This window comes from Galleria mellonella, unplaced genomic scaffold, assembly GCF_026898425.1.
Source record: "Galleria mellonella isolate WM207_F2 unplaced genomic scaffold, CSIRO_AGI_GalMel_v1 utg223, whole genome shotgun sequence".
NCBI classification, from domain to species: Eukaryota; Metazoa; Arthropoda; class Insecta; order Lepidoptera; family Pyralidae; genus Galleria; species Galleria mellonella.
This window is the reverse complement of record NW_026442042.1, coordinates 2,461,669-2,481,730: the sequence shown is the minus strand read 5'-3', so window position 1 is coordinate 2,481,730 and position 20,062 is coordinate 2,461,669. Positions and strand designations below refer to the sequence as shown.

Sequence of the window (20,062 nt, the reverse complement as noted above, 5' to 3'; positions counted from 1 at the left end):
AATGTTTAGCACGAACGTCTGATAAATCAAAAAGCTTACCCCTATCGGGATACATAGACATAGATTGATAGATAAATAAAAAATAAATAAACTTACATTGGCGATTTATCTCGAGGTTGTAGTACATAATACCGCCGTGTTTTTCTGAACATATGTAAGTACAAAAATATTTATCAGCCGCTCTTTGGAGAAGGGAAACATCATAAAATACGTGTAAGAACTTCTACGATTTGTATAAAAAAGATAGACTATCTGTTGTAGTTGATACATGTTTCAATGTTATCTAAACCATATATATATACTCATAATACTTGGTTTCATTTTTAACCGACTTTAAAAAGATGGAGGTTCTTACTTCGGTGAATTTTTTTTACGTTTGTTGCTTTATAAGTCTATCAATTGTAAACCGATTTGGAAAATTCTTTTTTTATCTAAAGGAATATACTTGCACTATATTTTCATAGTAATTTTATCAAAATCGGTTCAATAGTTTGGTTTCAAAATCAAAACAACACTAAAAAATACGTTTGTCATGTACATTACTAAAACGCAAAACGGTAATTTTTTTATGTTCTCGTAATTACATCTTTAAATATTAGATAAATCGACTACTTTTTATTCAAACTTGTTAGAAGAAATCAATGGATGCAAGTATCTCAGAATAATTCCCTAAAACAGTTTAAGTTTAAAGGTTATTAAATTAATGACCGAAATCATGATAATAATTTGCCAATAAGCCTTTAAATACACATAAATATGTCGATAGACAGATTAAAAATCACGCTTATTCAGCCAATAATGATCCATCACTGACTGAGAATATGCAATGCTTCACAACACTGGCATTATACACGATGAAGTTTAAAAATAGCGAACACATTAACAACGTAGATACATAGGTACAATCGACGAGTATTTATGCAGATGCATACTGAAACAACTTTGATAACTCAATTCTCCAATAGTAATGAAGCAATCAATCAAAATGTAAACGAAAACAGTCCGCATTGCATATTTTATCTTTAACAATCCTTACCCACCGAACCAATTAGCGTAAAAACCTTTCGTACAGTTCAATGTTATAAATTTGGCACTTACTCTGACGCAAATTTTCACTGCTGTCAGCAAATAAAACGTGCCGCAGTAATAGTTTTGCGACGCGATGCAATAAATTGACACATACATAATAGAATATTTCATTTTTATACAATTCTCAATGGTCATATATTTCGTTAGGTGCATCGATAGTTCGATACACGATTAATTTGAAATTTTAAACGGCCTATTAATCAATACAGGGTTGTATACAGTATTTTCGTTGAAATATCTGTAGATTATTAGTATTTAATTTTAAACTTTCGCATTGTTTACACATTTGTATATAAACGGCAGCAGTACGATAAAGAAACAGGTATGTAGGGCTATTTACTTGTAAAGGCTTTTACATCGCGTTAAGTCCCGATTGTGTATTTAAAATATCTGTAGATAATCCTTGTTAATATAATAAATGTGAATATGAGTTTGTTTGTTTGTTATTTGTCTCTTTGATGGCTTTGTATGTCACTCAATCGTTATTTAGTTTCGTATACCTGTAATATTTGAGATAGAGAAGACATAAACTTTTTATTCTACTCCATCATTTGTATAATCCAATGACGCGAACTAAGTTACGGATAAATACTATTTTTAATGAACGAAATGTTTACCGGTACATATTTTGTTTGTAAAATGTGTAAAATAATAATAAATTTACTATTTTTTTATCATACCGTCCTAAATTACACCGATATATCTATCATATTATTATTTATATTTCTTTTTTATTTATATTGTAACTATGTAGAAATACTTATATTGTAACTATGTGTAAATAACTTAAACAATAATTTTCGATTATTGTTTAAATAAATTTTAAACAATAATCGGAAATTATATCTACCAAATTGATAATAACAACATTTATTTTCTTAAAACCACGGTACACAGGTGACAATAATAATATGATATGAGCATGCGCCTTGTTCCAAAACAATGGCATACAAAATGATAGGTTAAGAGATAATTTTAAAATAATCAATTCATTCATTATTCCAAATATGGATATGTATTTATGATAGATTATTAATTCAATTAATTATTATAAAAGAAAAACAATAACGTTAAAGCCTACCACAACATCGCGATAGCCTAAAAATAAAGTTATAAATCTTATTTTATATTTAACGAAAAAAAATATTATAAAGTAACTGGAAACGCATACTGCTTAGGTATCTAAAAGAAATTCTTTCGAAATGTATCTACCTACATTATAAATTATTCAGTATACAAAACATAGTAACCCGAAATACATAAAATGCACCACTACACTTACTCAACATTACAACTTACATTTAATGTTCATAGACTACTTTAAAATTGTGTCCTGTGAATAAAATCAACTCGTTAAATTTGTATCGCGTTTGGCCACCTGCCAGCCACGTACATGTTCAAATCTACGAATCTCTCACCGGCTTCGCTCGTCCTAGATGATTCCACAATCGACACGTAAATACTGAATAATCAAAGACTCGCCTAAAGAATCCCTGGGGAGCAAAAGATTTTCAAGACCAAAGCGCTCAAAATTTCTTTGTGGCTCGCACTCCTCTGGGTGGGTTACTTTCAAAAGCAATCGAATTTGAATTGAAATCGTCTATCGCTTTTTGTGGATACACGCTTCAATTTTCACGTGTTTTGTTTTTTATCGTTCCATTGCATTATTTCAATTTGTTTACGTGATATCAATCTGCAGGATTGTTTTGTATAGAATTCTGGATAATCTATTTTTCAAATGAAAATTGCTACCTTCACAATACTGTTTGAAATGTGAATCTCATATCTCTTTTTATTTATTTGCCACTACTGAATTTACATCGCTATTAACGTACAGGTGATTTTCACCTTCTACATGTAAAAAAAAAGTTCACTGTACACACACACACACACACACAAATTGTCTAGTTTGTTTAAAAATTGTCACAATATTGTACACCGCTCTACCCGCTGACATTGATGCTCCTTTCCACTTTGAGTTTGCTGGAAAGAATCTATTAGAGTTATGCTCGCCTTTGTACATTTGATTACCTCTGTCATATTCTTATAACTGATGTGTACAAAAAAAAATAAATAAATAAAAAATAATTTCAACCATTATCCGTCCACTGCTGGACATAAGCCTCCCCTATAGACGGCCCTGAGCCACCTGAATCCATTTACTCCCTGCAACGCATTTCAGATCGTCACTCTATCTAGTGGGGGGTCGTCCTACACTGTATTTACCCGTACGTGGTCGCCTCTCAAGAATCTTTCTTCCCCATCGGTTCTCGGTTCTTCGAGCTATGTGACCAGCCCATTGCCACTTCAGTTTATTTATCCTTCGGGCTGTGTTAGTTATTTTGGTTCTTTAGCGGATGTCCTCGTTAAAATATATATATTTCTTTTTAACCGATGTTGCTTTTAGAATGATATAATGCTGATAATTTTCATTACACCTTCCATATATAGCTTTCTTTATAGAATATGTCTAACACATACATAGCCACAGAATACACACTAAACATCAATACATCAAACACTTGTTATACCGAATTTATACCTACTCGAAACGGCGGAAAGAACGCGCGCACATCAAAGTGATTACGGTGGAAAAACGTCACAGAGTTGAGTGGAAACGTTGTAAAAATCACGACGACGTGTGAAGTGTCATCCGGGCGTCTCAGTCGAGTGGCGATCGCTTGTTTTTCCCACTTTCGATGAGCGCCGCGGGCAAAACTCGCTTCAAGTGCCCTCGCGTCTGATTCCGGCCCTGCACCCGGCTGTGTTTTATGAGGTCAAGAGAGAGCCTCCACAAAAAACACGTACCGTTATAAATTACGCACTGACACATTCAGATTCGCCCATAATATACACGATCGTAATATATTGTTTTTTACGATTTTATACGGTTGATTGTTGGCGGTCTCGGTTTTCCTTCACTTATTAGCTTTGTAAGATAATATTTTATGTTCATTTCCACATACTCTATATTAAACTCGCCTCACTTGAAAGATTCAAACTTGAAATAATAAATGATAATTGGTTGGAAATAATTTGAAAAATAATTCGTATAAATAATTGAAACCCGTTTAACTATCGCCTGCAGATTTGCCTGCCATATCATTCGTTCTTGTAGACATTTCTATTTTTTAGACTATGCTTATAGGTATCTTATATTATTTAATCTTAGAATCTTCTGCAATATTTCATATTTCTAGATCTATCTGTTTCCGTATAGCCAGTGAGTTGTCACGAATAACACGATACTAGCTTCTTTTTGTATTTTTCAATCAAAATAAAATATTTGTAGTACGATTAACTCAGTAAATCAACAAGACATTAATTTTATAAAATCTATTAGCTTATGTCCTTCTTTATTCTAAAAGCGTGTAAACCAAAATTTACAAAATAAAAAAGAATTTTTACGTTTAAACACTTACATATACCATACCATATACAATACAAATGTATGGTATATGTAATATAATACCATATATTTTCATATTCATAATATTATTACGAAAGTTTAGTTTCTGAAAGTAAAAATCCATTACTGAATGTATGTAAGTGATCACTTTAGAATACAAACACCTTTTTGACTGATTCTTTTTTGTTTGATTTATACCAAATATTAATATACATTTTGTTTATTATAGAAACAAAAATATTTAAAAAATCGTACGAAAAAGTAAAAAACTTAGGTTAATACTCTCCATATAAACAGATTGACAGATTAACGTTCAGTATTGGTTGAAATTATTCAATTTTCATTTTATTACATTACATAGTCGTACTGTAAAGGGATGTGGTCATATTTTCTTCATAACTCTTAAGAAATCAGGTCGAGCAGCTATACATAAAAATATAGATAGATAAACGTATAGAAACGAATCACATAATACTCTATCACCTAATAGAATATACAAGTAACAAGTTAATGTAATTTATGTGTGTTTATTCAGATTATAAATAAGCTAGCATTGCGGTTATTATACGTGTACGTGCTGCTGGTCGGGAGATTAGTTGACAATGTCAAGACGAACAAAGTTAGCCAAACTTCATCTCGTTGAACTTGCGCCGCTGTGTGCCCTTAAATTGAAACAGTACAACATCTGCTCAAGCTTTGATAGTTATCAGTATATATTTATGCCTTAATTTATGCATACTTTCGACTATAGTACCGACATACGTACTGTCCGAATACTTACTAATGTCAAAGTATAAAGAATTACTACTCCAAACACTGGGCTTATATTATAAACGTGAAAGTGACATTGTTTGTGTGTTACTGTGGAGTTCATACCACATATATTACTTATACCTTTATATTATTATTTACCAAATTCGAAATTGACACGCATCTCTATTCTTTCCCTTTGGCTTTCGTTCACGGCCCTAGTCTTCTAAGTTTCCTTGACCAATGTACATATAATTTCAATTTCCATTCCTGGTTTTCCTTGTCATCCTTATATTTTGGAGTCTCCTTTAATAAGTGAAAGTTAGGAAAGGCTGGTCCAATCGGTCAAGAGAGCGTTGACTCTTTCAATTAGATCACTTTTGATCTAGATGGCTCAAAGAATATGTGCCCAGTTTGACTTTACGCAGAGGCCAGAACTGCCATCTATGATATTCCAATCTGTCAGTAGATGGCATAGTCTTGATTGTTGATGCAAGATGTCAAAGGGACTTTAGCCTAAAAGCCGAATGATTAGAGTGTTTCCTGATCATGATGGAATAGTGTGTGTAGCGGACGTAGCCACAATTGGGGAGGTTCTTAGGCGTCCAGCACGTAAACTCATCAAGCTGAGCACTGTGTAAATAGTTTTTATATTTCTTGATATTTGTCAATTATACCTGTTCATCACAACTATTTGTTAGCACCAAGCCTAACGGGGTAGACAATATGTGGAGTACAGGCCACATATATTTCTTAAAGCTTTATATTATTATTTACGAAATTCGAAATTGGCACTCATCTCTATTATTTCCCTTTGACTTCCCTTTACGGCCGTAGTCTTCTAAGTTTCTTTAACCAATATACATATATTTCCAATATCCTTTCCTGGTTTTCTTTGTCGCCCATAGTTACTTTGTAAAAGCTAGTTAATATAGTAGAGAAATTACAAGGTATGGAGGCATAACTTCTTAGTATTCAGAACATTTAGTATTAATATATATACGAGTATGAAAGTTAGATATATAAAAAAAAATGACACTTTTTTAATTCAAACGTATCGCCACTTCAATATGTAATATATTTTAAAAACGTAAGTAAAACTAAAAGAAAATAGTTGTACAAATAAAATCTAAGTTTAATATAAATTAACATAATTTAATTAATTATGAATTTGTCAAATGATGTTTATTTTATTACAGAGGTTGTTGAAAATCATACACAAAATTTGTTTAAATATAGAATTAAAATTAAAATATTCATGAATAATTTATTCAATCATATAATTATAAAATTATATTATTAAAATAATATCAAATTATTTCGTTTCGAATTGTGCATAAAAATAATAAAGAATAAAATACAAGTAAGTATCATTATATCCTTAATTATTAGCCGCCAGGGCCACTGTTGTAATTTATTAGCACTACAGCCATACAGGACACGCTAACGTGTCCTGCTAACCAATCTAAATCATATGATGTCACGTAAACAATAATCGAGTGGGCGATAGTTCAGTCGCGTAATATATTACCAGGTAATACTGTGTAATTGTCGTAATCTCTGTCAACTACTGCGGCTGTCTCACATCTGAGATATGGAGCTGGCAAGCGAGACGTTGCTAATTTCGCGACATCCATTCATTTAGCAATCGCGAATGTGAATGGGCTCAGACAGCAGATGCAGGAAGTAGAATGAACTGTGCACAACGCACATATATTAACATGCCAATATAATCTTAAAATACAGGCAATAACATTCACAATGGCGTGACGTTTAAAAAGAAGGTTAATCTATTTCACGTCCAAACATGTGGCATAAATTATCGTTCGTATAAATTACATTTGAAAATAGAACCAGCAATTAAATATACGACCATAAATTCTGGTTCATTATGTTTCCTATTTAATAATGTTACAAATTTATAATAAAAAAATCGAACTGTAAACTGCATTGCTGGAATGTGGACGGTAGAGCAAATTACAAAGGGTTTTATCTGGCTTATCGTGTATGAAAATCTTTAAAAGCCATTTATTTTGTTTCGAATGACACTATTTAAATAAAATAAAAGAAATTAAACTGAGAATATGAAATAAACCGAAATATTGCAATAATTAACGGACTATATGTTCAAAAGTACTCTTTCCCGATCCTTCAATGATATTAAATCCAAAATATATAAGAAAACATATACGAGTATATATAATAAGTACCAAGATGTTAAAACAGGTTAGCCAAATTATTCCCTGGCGTGTTCTTTTTTTTTTCATATTTTTTAACATTTAAATATTATAGCAATTGACATGATAAAAATTATCTGTTACAGTATTAAAAAAAGGTAGGTCGATTTTATCGATGCATTTCTAGGGAGATATTCTATCCAGATATTACGACCTGAGGATAATAAATCGTCAAGATATCACTGGCAATGATTATGTAGCAATAATACACCAACGACATAAAATACACCACGATACGGATTTTAAAAGATGCTTAAAGATTCATAAACGTAAGCTTTCCACCTCAGTTGGAGTCGTAAACTTGAGTGTAATGTGTCTGAATATCGCGTTACGTATAATATGACGGTAACTTCGGGCGTTAGGCCGTCTTTCTGCACCTGGTGACATGAATAAACTGTGTCGTCGCGGTCTAATATTAAGTTCGTCTTGTTTATAATGTTGCTCCCCGGGAGTTATAGAGACGTGTTGTGTTTGCCTTAAGTTCGTCGCCGGTACTGAGTAGTTTGGTAAGTAGTCCCACGGGCACATTCTATTGGGACAAGGACTCTATTTTTTTTTTGCAGTAACCCATTTTTAAATGCAAAATAAGCATTTAAAAATTATTAATTTTAAATTTTTTTATTACTATTTTATTAATTATTTATTAAAAATACTAAATTTAAGTTTCTTTCTCTTTCAGATATACTTTGTGTTCTTGACCTACATAATACTAAATTTTGTTCCAGAATCACGACTTAAATTGGGACAAAATTATCGAACTAACATGAAGTCAACTCTATTCATTATAAGTAGAATCATCAAACTTTATGCATCTATAAATATTGAATATATCGCGGAAATATCTCTTCCTTTTGATGTAAGTTGAAAACCAATTAAATCGGCTTGTTTGTGTTATTTTGATGATAGTAAATATAGTTACGAGTACGGTTTTCCTTTAATTTTTAAACATCCTTAAAAAAGGGCAAGTAGTAAATTAATTCACCTGTATTTTTTTTTTTTGTTTCACAAGACTTTTGTCAATTTTAACAATTCCCCTTTTTAAAAAATTTATTATTATTTCCGTTTCAATTTTGAAGTCACTATTTTATTTGTAGAGGAAAATCTTAAAGTATTATCTCCTGTTTCAAATATATGGGACGAGTGTTGACGGGACAACTTACCGAATTATTCAACATACGAGCACAGAATAAATAATAGTACCGTTAGCATCAAAAGTCGTTAATATAGATTTTCAAAACCCGTTAACACCGTTGCATATATAATTATATAAATGGATGAGCATCTTAGACACTTGAAATTAGTAGAATATAAAACGCATATATCATATATACTATGAAGTATGGGGCTTTTGAAAATCTTTACGGTATCGTTGACTTTGATGCTGACCATACAAGATACGCATTCATACAATACGCTAGTGATTTGACGATGTTCTGTTGTTCAAAACCACTTTTATTACCGAACCGTTAAGCTACGCATTTACGGTTCGAAATATATGACTGGGAGTATGTTTGTGGAAATGTTGTTTAGGAAAATTATTACATTAGTAGAAGGTACCTATACATACGTATACGGTTAAGTTTTCCTGTTAACGGTAAGTGATCTCTTTATTGTTATATATTAACTAAATTTTGGCGTGTTTCTATCTGAATAACATATACGAGTAAGAATGTTGTTACTAATATTAATATTCTGTACTATCGATCAAACAAGATCTGGTAAATTTTGTAGTAAAAATTTCTTTATGCACATCGGACACTTTTTGGAATGGGGAAAAACTATTGAACTCGCGTGACCATCACGCTCACACGCTCAGATACACAATAATTTATATAATAATATAAATAACAATATAATAATTTATAACAGGGCAATAAATGGAAATTTTATTACTATTTTAACACCTTGATAAAAATATTTTTCAGTAACAAATAGTAAAAAAACTATTTTTAACGACTGTAAAATTATGTTTATAAGTTTGTGAAGCTAAGAGGTTTTCACTTTCTACGTGCAGTCCTACGACTGATTGCTTTTATTTCTTATTTTATCTACCATGTAATAGAATATACCTATATACATATATATATAGCAACAGCAAAAATCAAAATACTCAAGGTATCTTACGAGTTTAGCAAAGTATTCTAATCCGCTTGACCAGAGATCTATTCCCAGTTGCAGAGCATTAATTATAATTAATAATATGATCCAACTATTGACAACAACATGAAATTACCAAAACAAACTAAAATCTGTGTCTACACAATAGATATCTTCTAAGAGTTGTCGAGTCAACTAGTCTGAGTGACTTTAATTCATCGCAGGCGGCATCTGGGATTACTTGAGGCTGTCACGGGTAGGTATGGCACGGTTCGGGACGTTCGATCTTTGATCGGAACTTGTAGGTTAGTTCGAGGATATTGGAACCGTATAGATGAGATGCAATTTATATTATGTACTTACTTACTATAGACATGGTTTGTGATTTCGAAGTTTATCAATATTTAATTAATATGTAAATATGAAAGTTAGGAATAGTAAACAATGAACATAATTATCTATTTTGTTTTTTTTTTATGTATTTTAATTTAAATTTAAGTCTGAATATAATTGTATATTTGGCGGACATAATACCATATGGTGTTCTCTACCAGTCGACCATTGCATTGCACAAGTCAATAATAATAAATAAGGCACATAAACTAATACTCAACATAACATATTTTTCATATAATTAGAATAAAATAAGCATACACAAAACACTTTATATATATGGCAACAAATAAGTGTATATATAAAAATATAGGTAATGCAAATAACTTACTAAAATGTAATTTATTACGTACTAAAGCTTTTTGGCCCATGGTATTAAAAAAAAAGAAACAGTTAAATTACTTTATTTTGCAACATATAATTTAACCAATTCACCTTTTGCATTAAACTGACTGAAGAGCAGTAAACAGCGATTTACTAAAATCATCATCATCAATTTCTTGGGTACATTTAATTCTTGGAATTCTAAAATATTTATGTCTTAGTAATATAATAAAATAGTAACTAGACGATGTCTGTACATAAAAATATTTAAGAAAAAAATATATGAGACGTCTTAATAAAGGTGACAGAGTCCAAAACAATGGGTTTTTAAAAATTTATCTGTCTGTATGTTTATTTTAGTATCACGCAAAAATTACTGCACCAAATTGGATATCATTTTTACAGTTATATTTTTGAAGGAGTCACTTAAAATCTGATGTTGGTTTTATCTTAATATGCCATCTACAAATGAACTTTTTCATTACTTTTCCTACGTCTGAAATTTATGCGTAGCTAATGAAAAGCTATTTTTATATATAGATTTATATTTCTATAAATTATTATTACCGTAATGCTAAATTATATATAATTCAAACTCATAGTTTGAAATTGAACTGATGATTATGAATTTGATCTAGCCATCATCGATGACGGGAAACGATGTCAACAAAACTAATTAGGATGAAATAAGCGGTAGGCTTCCGGTCCCTTGCTTTATTGACTTTCAATATGTTTACCGAAGTATGGGCAAGTCGACTATTGAGTTCATTATAACCATAATACCGCATTTCCACAACATTTACATATTACACTCATATTATACGTGTATAATACTAACAGAAAGTTTATATCAAGTGTTAATATGCATTTTTAAATATGTCTATGACATTATTTTAGCTCGTATTGTTGTAACGAAGACTGTTTCCTAAATATACGTTTAATATTAGCGACATGTATTCTGATCAAAATGAAGGAATTCGTCAAATAATCCTTACTAATATTATGAATGTAAAAGTTTGTTTCACCTTAACAGCTTAACCAATCATTATAATATTTAGTATACACGTTGTATATGTGACGAAAAAGGATATAGGCTTGTTATTTATATTTGTTTCTTTGTTCCAGTCAGTATATATATCCCAGTCAGATGGATAAAGTCATGAGTAAAAGCTAGTCCCTAAAAGACCGTATGTGACCGCGTGGACAGTCGTTACTTTAAATATTTTATGTTTCTACCAATACGTACCTGTCATATACCATTATATTTATGTGTAGTCACATATACTATGGTTTCCATTGCAATCCGATCCATAAAATAGATTCTCATTGCAATACAGTGGGATCATACATGCACTGCTAAAATTACACATTGTGTAAAATAATAATAAAGTCAGTGTAATAAACTTATAGTCCGTAAAAAGGTATTAGTTTTGTGTGTTTGCTTCGAATAAACACATGGACATCAACTAGAAAGAAAATAACTAGATACATTTTATTTGAAATCATATCCGCCGTTAACTATTCACTGCTGAATACAGCCTTCCCCAATAAGAGGGGTTTTGCTAATAGTTACCACACTTAGCAGGCAGGTAATTGCAGGTAGGCTTAGGTAATGTTTTAAAAAGGACGCTGTTGCCCATCCCTCAACAATAAGCTTCCTTAGTCATCTCTTACCCACAGACAAACACCCACTGAAAGAAAAGAAATGGCCATTCTATGCCGGGACCACAAGGCAAGACGGGGCCACATACGTAAAATATTTGGGTTTAAAACATTTTAAAAGATTTTGCTCAGGAACAAAAATTTTACATCACAACAAAAACAGCTATATCATTTGTTATAAAATTAATATGGAATGGAGAGAAAGGATACTGTTTATAAAAAAAAGGTATGAACATTTAATTTCTTTGTACATTTGGAAGATTACAAAATAATTCAATTTATCGGATCGAAAAAGAGTTTTTATGAAAATATTTTTAGAATTAGTGAAGATAATATATTCACAAAAAAGACAGAATTGAGACTCATCTGCATTTGACAGTGGCTTAAAAGAAATCCTAAACTATGACACGCTCTCCGCATCCATTTGTCTGTCATTCCATACACCCTCAAACTTAAAACTCTAAGTATGTCGGTAGAGTATTAAAGTTAAAATGATGAAACACTATTCGTACGGTATCATATCTCTTCCGCTTCACCAATATTCGACAATCGTACGCATGCATCTGTTTAAGTTTGTGACCGAAGAGCCAACTCAGGCCAACAAAGCCTTTCGGCTTCATTTAACACATTGAAATACATTATAATAAACTGCTGCTGGATTTACAAGTGAAACCTCGCGCTTGAGGTGGGTATTATGTAAATTTTATTCAAATTTAACTGTAATTTAGAACTTCCTTTACGTTTTTTGCTGACATTAGATAGTTTCGGAAAATGAAAAGTGCTGTCTGCTGACTGTGACTATCTACTAAGAATTTATAGCGGCCGAATAAGCTGCTACGTAGATACTGCTCGTTCCCTTTCCTAAGGTCGCTGGTTTTATGGGTTTATGGGGAAGGAAAATGAACAGAGAAAATAATATATACGAGTACTATATAGATGTGCTTTTTATTTTGTGTTTTTATATAGGCACAAATCAAATAACATTGTTATTTTAAAGCTTTTAGAGACAATACAAAAAGAGATAAGAAGAAACAGAATATATATATATATATATATATATATATATATAATAACAATAAACTCGGTTTTTCTCTCTTGAACTTGGTTTCTTTCACTATTATTTAAATTAGAGTAGAAGAAACCGAATTCAACTCACACTACGCATTCTGGGCAGTACGAATAAACAAAATATTAGCACACAACACTGTTACACGTCTCTTATTACTTCCACTTCACTGTTTAAGATCTAGCCGACGGCGACTACTGTTCGGAGTTAAGTCAAAACCTTTTATTTATATTCAACCAATACCACTACCGGTAGAAAAGCAAACAAACTGCCAGACAATGTAATACGAAGTGACTACTGTCGCCCATCAACACTTGCAACACAAAAAGTGCCTTTTAAAATTCTCTAGGTTTTTTTAAAGCCCCATATTGCATTGTTACTTTCCAAAACATTTCTCTTGCATAGTCAAAAGCAGCAAGTATCTACATTTCTGCGTTATATTTACGTTGTAAAAACTTTAAACATCTATTGCATGGAATAAGAAAGTATATGATGTAAAAACTTATTATTAAAGTTAAAAGATTTGAGTGATAGAAATAATAAAAATACATAAATATTTTATGAAAATCTGTAGAATGTTAAAGACAAAAAGACCAAAAGAGAATAGTAAAGACGAGACTTTTTGAAATACTTAAGTAGCTATTAAAGAAAATAAACAATGATTTGGTAACTCGTCTAAATTTGTTGTGAAAGTAAATCGCTTACATTTTTACTGTTGAAAGTTTTCTTGAAAATAACAATTTCTTTATTTTATGACTACTAAAAAGTCTGAAACAAAAAGAAGCATTCTTTTTGAATTAAAAATAGCAGTACAATTCAAATACAATTCTGTTCACTTTTAACACCTCAGGTGTAAACGAATGTGCATTCTTTATAGTCCTGAAGCCAGGTTTGAATTTCCGATTTTATTTTTCCAGAAGTAAAGCATGTTTTATCTTACTAATATAATAAAATTGTAACTAGATAAAGTTTTACATGGGAGATATTTAAGATTTTTTTATGTAGTATAGAATGCCAAACAAGCTGACGGCTCACCTGTTGGAAAGTGGTAACCGTCGCCTTTAGACATGAGCAGTATCATAGACATAACAAACTATACTGTTTCGCCCATGATACCCCCATGCGTTGCTATTCCTGAGGACCCAGGTGTTATTACTTTGTACCCTGTAAATTCACTACCATAACCCACCCTTCCGAAACACAGCCATGCAAACACAACTGCTTCACGGTAGAAACACGAATAGGACAGAGGTGCTCAAGCAACTTTTGTACAGTCTTCCTCTTGTGAATATTTAAGATAATTTTTTGTATAAGATCATAATGAGTGCATTAGATGTCAAAATAATATTTTTTTTAGTAATTTTGTCTTTTTGTTTGTCTTTATATTTGTTCCGGCATCACGCAAAGACTAATGTACTATGTATATTAAGTGTAGTTTTCACACTTATGCTCCTAAAGGTCGAACTTAATCAAGGAGTGGTCAAAATTATTGGATTTCCTATTTCTTAAATTCATGCGTAAGTATTAGCGGGCAAAAAAACTAGTATATAAAATTGTGCATAATATAACCTTTTCAAACCATATATACAAATAAATAATAATCATATGAACCCAGCAATATTATTTAAGAGAGATCAGGTTGATAACTGTAAGAAACCGTTGATATAGTAGGTAAATATCTGCGTATTTTGAATATAAGTTTAAATATTAATTAAATATATATATTTTTAAGGGACTTCAGAAAGAAAAAGTTTCTCAATTCGATTGTATGTTTTTATGTTTGGTACCTCATAACTCTGACAGTTGTATGTGCCATAAAAATTTTATTAAAATCTGTTCAGTAATAGAGTTTTTAAGTTAAAATAATTGTTTCACAATTGAATTTTTTTGCAAAATACAGTCGTCATTGTTGTACTGATGTAATTTTAATATTTAAAAATACATATATATTTATTTTAAACTATACCAATAATACTAAGTTATCTTTAATAATAGAATAATGTTGTTATTGATATTGCAGATGTTAAGGCTACAGTAACCACTTTGACAATAGGTAGGCCGTTGTATGTCGCCACAGTGGTATAAAAAATCAATATTTATTTTTTTAAATCAGTATATACACTTTCCACTTTTAAGATCCTATTAATAACTTATGTTTGAATTTGTGACGAGCTAGCTCCTAGCCTATTATTTACAAAATATCATCTGCTTCAGCCTATAAAAGCTTTTATAAGCATCTTATAACCTTTTAAACACAATAAGAAAAAAAATTAAGCTACCTACATCCAAAACAATCTAAACAGTGTTTGGATATCTACTTTTTATACGCTTCCACTACCAACCAGCTTTATCAGCAGATCAGCTCTTTGTCACCATAATATCAATCGCAATGTATCATCATAATATAAACCGTTATCTGTCCACTGCTATGCATCGACCTCATAATGTGGTTTTGTTAGTACTTAGCACGCTTAGCAGTCAGGTTGGCAACCATAGTATTCAAAATACATACCTACTTATGAAAAACTTTAGCTCGATCGAATACCGGTATTTGAAAAATGGATTACAAATTGAAGCTGAGATGTGACAGTGAAATTATATGGTAGGTACGAAAGCACCTAAGTTCTGTGGAATGGCGATGCATGACAGGTATCATAGATGTCACAGTATATTCTATGATGTCTGTGTGGTGATGTATGAATAGCAGTATTTGTTATGTAACTTAGAATAGCAAACAAGCTGACGGTTCACCTAATGAAAAGTGGTAGCCATCGCCTATAAACATGATCAGTACGTGGATATAATAAAGTATACTATGTCGCGCATGAAAGGTATTTTCATGCGATACCTTTCCTAAGGACTAAGTTGCTATGCCACTGTACCCTTAATTTCAGTTCCATTGGCGTTGGGAACTGTCAGCTTGATTGTTATTTCAAGTTATATAAAAAACAAAAAAGCTTCGTATTGAAAGAAAAAAAATTACACATATAACTATATATCGGCATACAGCAGAATAATACCCCTGAACTCTCAACCTATAAAGCCTTTTTACGCGTATCCTGCCATATTTTGTACAATGAAAGCAAGATTAACAAATACCGTGGGCACTCTTTCTGGGACGGTTGAGGTACTGCGCCCTATCACGCGATATAACCACTTGTTCCACAGGCGAAAAAAAAACACCGTATAAATAACGAACCGGAAATAAAAAGAAAACCTTTTGGGAAAGTAAATTGTTTATGATTAATGTTTCTAATTAACACAAAGGTGATTTAGGTGTTGCGTTACACTCAATAGGAAACATCTGCACTTCTCCTACATTATTTGACATAAATTATTTTATGAATACTTCCTGGTGCAATGATACCTTGTTTTACCTGTGTAGGTACTAAATTTGATTCTCGGTACGTGAATTTGGATAACAATGTTTTCTAAATTAACTCGGGTCTGAAAATACCACCTAGACATAAGTTAATTTCTTTCGAGTGTTGATTTCTCATAAAATAGGATGTCGTTTGGTTACTAATGAGATATTGAAGTTTGAAAATCTAAATAAAAATAGTAAACACTGCCATCTATAAATCACAAATTATAACTTTTTCCAAGATGATAAGAAAGACCGAATATTATAACGAAAGTTAAATAGTAATCTGTGCCATATATGCCTATGAAATACAAACGTTCTGTCAAAACTAACACTTCAGTAGGTAATAGTAGTAATAATAATAACACAAAGACGGTAATTCTTGGTATTACATCAAAATTACCTTCAACGCATTATTTGGAGGTATTGAAATACTGTGTAATATGAAAGGCAATCTTGTCCAGGGAGCTCTGAATGTGCCAGTGAAATATAATTTCGATCGGACGGCAATCAGGACCCGTTGAAGGCGGCGCGTGAGGCGACTTACTAAAATATTAAAGGTACAGCTTGGTTTGGCGCGGCATACGACCATTGCGGACCATCCATAAACGTTACTATCTATCGATACTACGAGAATGAGTGAAACAGGTAATATCACTATAATATGTTAAAAACGTTAAAAATGCTTAAGCTCATTGAAGCTTAAGATATTGATGTTAATTAAAGACTTCACTTCACAGAAAATTAATACGAGACCGATATTGACGTAAACTGTTTACATTGAGGAAAGAATCATCGCAAGTTGATCCAAATTAGTTGTGATTTAATATGATACATACAGAAAATACCTTTATGAATTAGTTAAAAAGAAAAATCTTATGGTATAAAATTACGAAATAAAGGAAACATTTTAATTACCCTATATTTAACGGTTTAGTACACTATAAAGCTACTTTTTAAGTTACTATTTAAAAGTATTTTAATTGAATAAACGTGTTTTAAAGGTGTATAATGGAGACATCAATAGTTTTACGATATTAACACACTTAACTAAAATAGAATGCATTTATATATTTATTCGTTCGTGGGTGCATGCATGCACTCTAAAACTACTATATGGTTTTGTGAAGAAATTTAGTATAAATCTTGCTACTTTTTTATATTCGTATAGATTTTTTTTTTATTATTTTATGTTCTTCCATTGAAAATACAAAAATTCTTGTATTTTCAATGGATTCTTGTATGTTATTATTTTATGATTAGAAATTATCTATCAGTATTTAGATAGTTAATTTAATTACAATATTGATATTTAAGTGGTCAAACGTAACAGTACAGAACTAAACTGCGGATAACGCAACACCTAGGCACATCAATATTCTAGTGATCTATAAATACATATTTATTTGTTACTACGTTACAAAACCATTGGGAATTTTCTTTATATCATTCACTCGTTGGTGGAATAAATAAAATAACTGTGGTATCTGTAGATTTGTGTTTCTTAATTTGAATTTTAAAAATAACCATAATAACGAAACTGTGGGAATAGTTATGTGGATGGAATGACAGATGTCACCTGTTTTTTTAAGTGATTTCGAATACAATATGTTTACAATGTACCAGCATTTTCTTGTGTTATATACATATTATATACTACAGAATAACTTTATCAATTCAAAACCGATTTTTATAATTCTTTTATGAATTCGATACAGTTTACTCCCATGTTAATTACCACTTTATTTATTTATATACATTCTAATATAGAATAAATGTTTAAAAGTAGTTTAAATCTTCCATATATTATGTCTGTGTCAAATTTTATGACGATTGTTTGAACTGTTAAGGTGCCAAGAGGTAACACACAAACAAAATTACTTTCTAATTCATACTAGTAAGGATAACCAAGAAACAAATACATTAAGCACGCAATATTATAAATAATTGGTTCGTTAATAATAGTTTGCTTTCAGGGCGATGCTATAAAAGTATAAAATCAATAGTTCCAAGACGGTAAATGTAACATATTTATTATTTAAAGCTATGTCCGTTGCCACTTTAATTCACCTATTAGTCGTTAAAGAATGAAACTTTTACAAGCTTTTATTTAACTTGTCAGTTAGTATGTTTGTGTCAAATGTTGCAAGTAAGTTTTGTACCAATTCCCGATAACGGAATTAAGTGAAATTTTCTATTTATATATTATAAATAGACTATTGCCGACTGACTGACCTATCAGTACACTGTCTGAGTACACAATGCTCCTGTTGTAACAACAGTATTTTTCATTAATGTCCTACTGTCCTCTTGATTACTTCAGAACTGGTAAGTTACCTGTAACAATAAAATATAATCGTTAACACTTATAACTATTATAAAATTAATCTTAAAGTACATATTGTTGAAATAAACTTAAACTCTTCATTTAATCATCTCATTTAACCATAGTAAGATTATGGTTTTCTTTTAATTTAGAATCCTTATTAATATTATAAATATAAAAGTGAGCCTATTTGTTTGTTTACTTATAGCTTATTAACAGCTTAAACAATTACTAATAAATTTGGTATACACATACTAGTATATGAAGATGAGAAGAATATAGGCCACTTTTATCCTGGCAGTAAATATATCCTAATCATGCGAACAAAGTCACGAGTAAGCAAAGTCAAAAGCAAGTATGTATATACATTAAACATTAAATCTTATAAAATTTATGTATGATGAATTTTAAAGTACTATTAGTTATAGGATAACGCAAATTCATTTTTAACAGAAAACAAAAATATCGCATATATTTTTAGAACAATCAAAATAATTATATCTATATAAATGGAAGTAGTAGACATTAAACATCATATGTTATATGTATAACTGGTAAAGGTAATTGATTATTTAAAGCCAATATAGCAGTGAATGGAATAAAATTAACAGCAATAAGAGTGATAATAATATAGATTTTATAATAATAGTATAATAATGTAATAATCTTTTTGAGTAATACATATGTAATAATTAATAACTTGTAGTTTTTATTCATTAAATTTCCGAATAAATCCTTTTTCTTAATACTTATAATCACGATCTTAGAAAAGTTCCTAAAAATATCATTATACATAAACTTTAAAAATGACATTGCTCTCTCCACTGTATAGTAGTAAATTTCAACATCAAAACTTGTCCGTAGCTGGGAAAATCCTTGCAAGTGAAGCTGTATCATGGTGGAGGTAGAATAGATCACTCCCCGTAGGAAGGCGTCAATCGCACGGCTGATTTATAGGGAGCGCTATGGCGGCGCCGACTAAACTGTCGCGCGTTTTGCTCGTGTTGCAAAGCGCCAGCAAACAACTCACTCACCTGACGCTCCTCCCTCATCGAAAATGCGAACCCTAGTAAATGCCTTTATAAACGAATCCATTTTAAATTCCGAATAGTCTACCGAAAACACGAACGGAACTTCCAGACATGACATGCGTGTTAACGATATGTTGGCGCTTGGTCAATTTCGACGAAAATTTTAGCGAGTTTACGTTGAATTTTGTTGTAAATTAAAACGTACCCACCTAATGGATCCGGCGAAACCCTATTCAAAGTTGTAACCGTAAACATTTTCTAGCTTTCTTTTTAATTACAGAAACTCCGAGATGTACAAAAACAAAAAGGGAACA

At 31.0% G+C, this 20,062-nt stretch overlaps 1 protein-coding gene across 6 annotated transcripts in view; it reads right to left on the bottom strand.

Annotated features, from left to right (window-relative positions):
• The window catches only part of LOC113517205 (RNA-binding protein Musashi homolog Rbp6), a 659,940-nt gene that overhangs the window by 449,990 nt on the left and 189,888 nt on the right, over positions 1-20,062 (bottom strand). The window contains exon 1 of one of the 6 annotated variants that reach the window (XM_031912313.2): positions 18,627-18,698. The exons of the other annotated variants lie outside the window; for them this stretch is intronic. The gene's annotated coding sequence lies outside the window, so the exon portion shown is untranslated. Of the gene's footprint in view, positions 1-18,626; positions 18,699-20,062 lie in introns of those variants that run through there. 6 annotated transcript variants of the gene reach the window in all.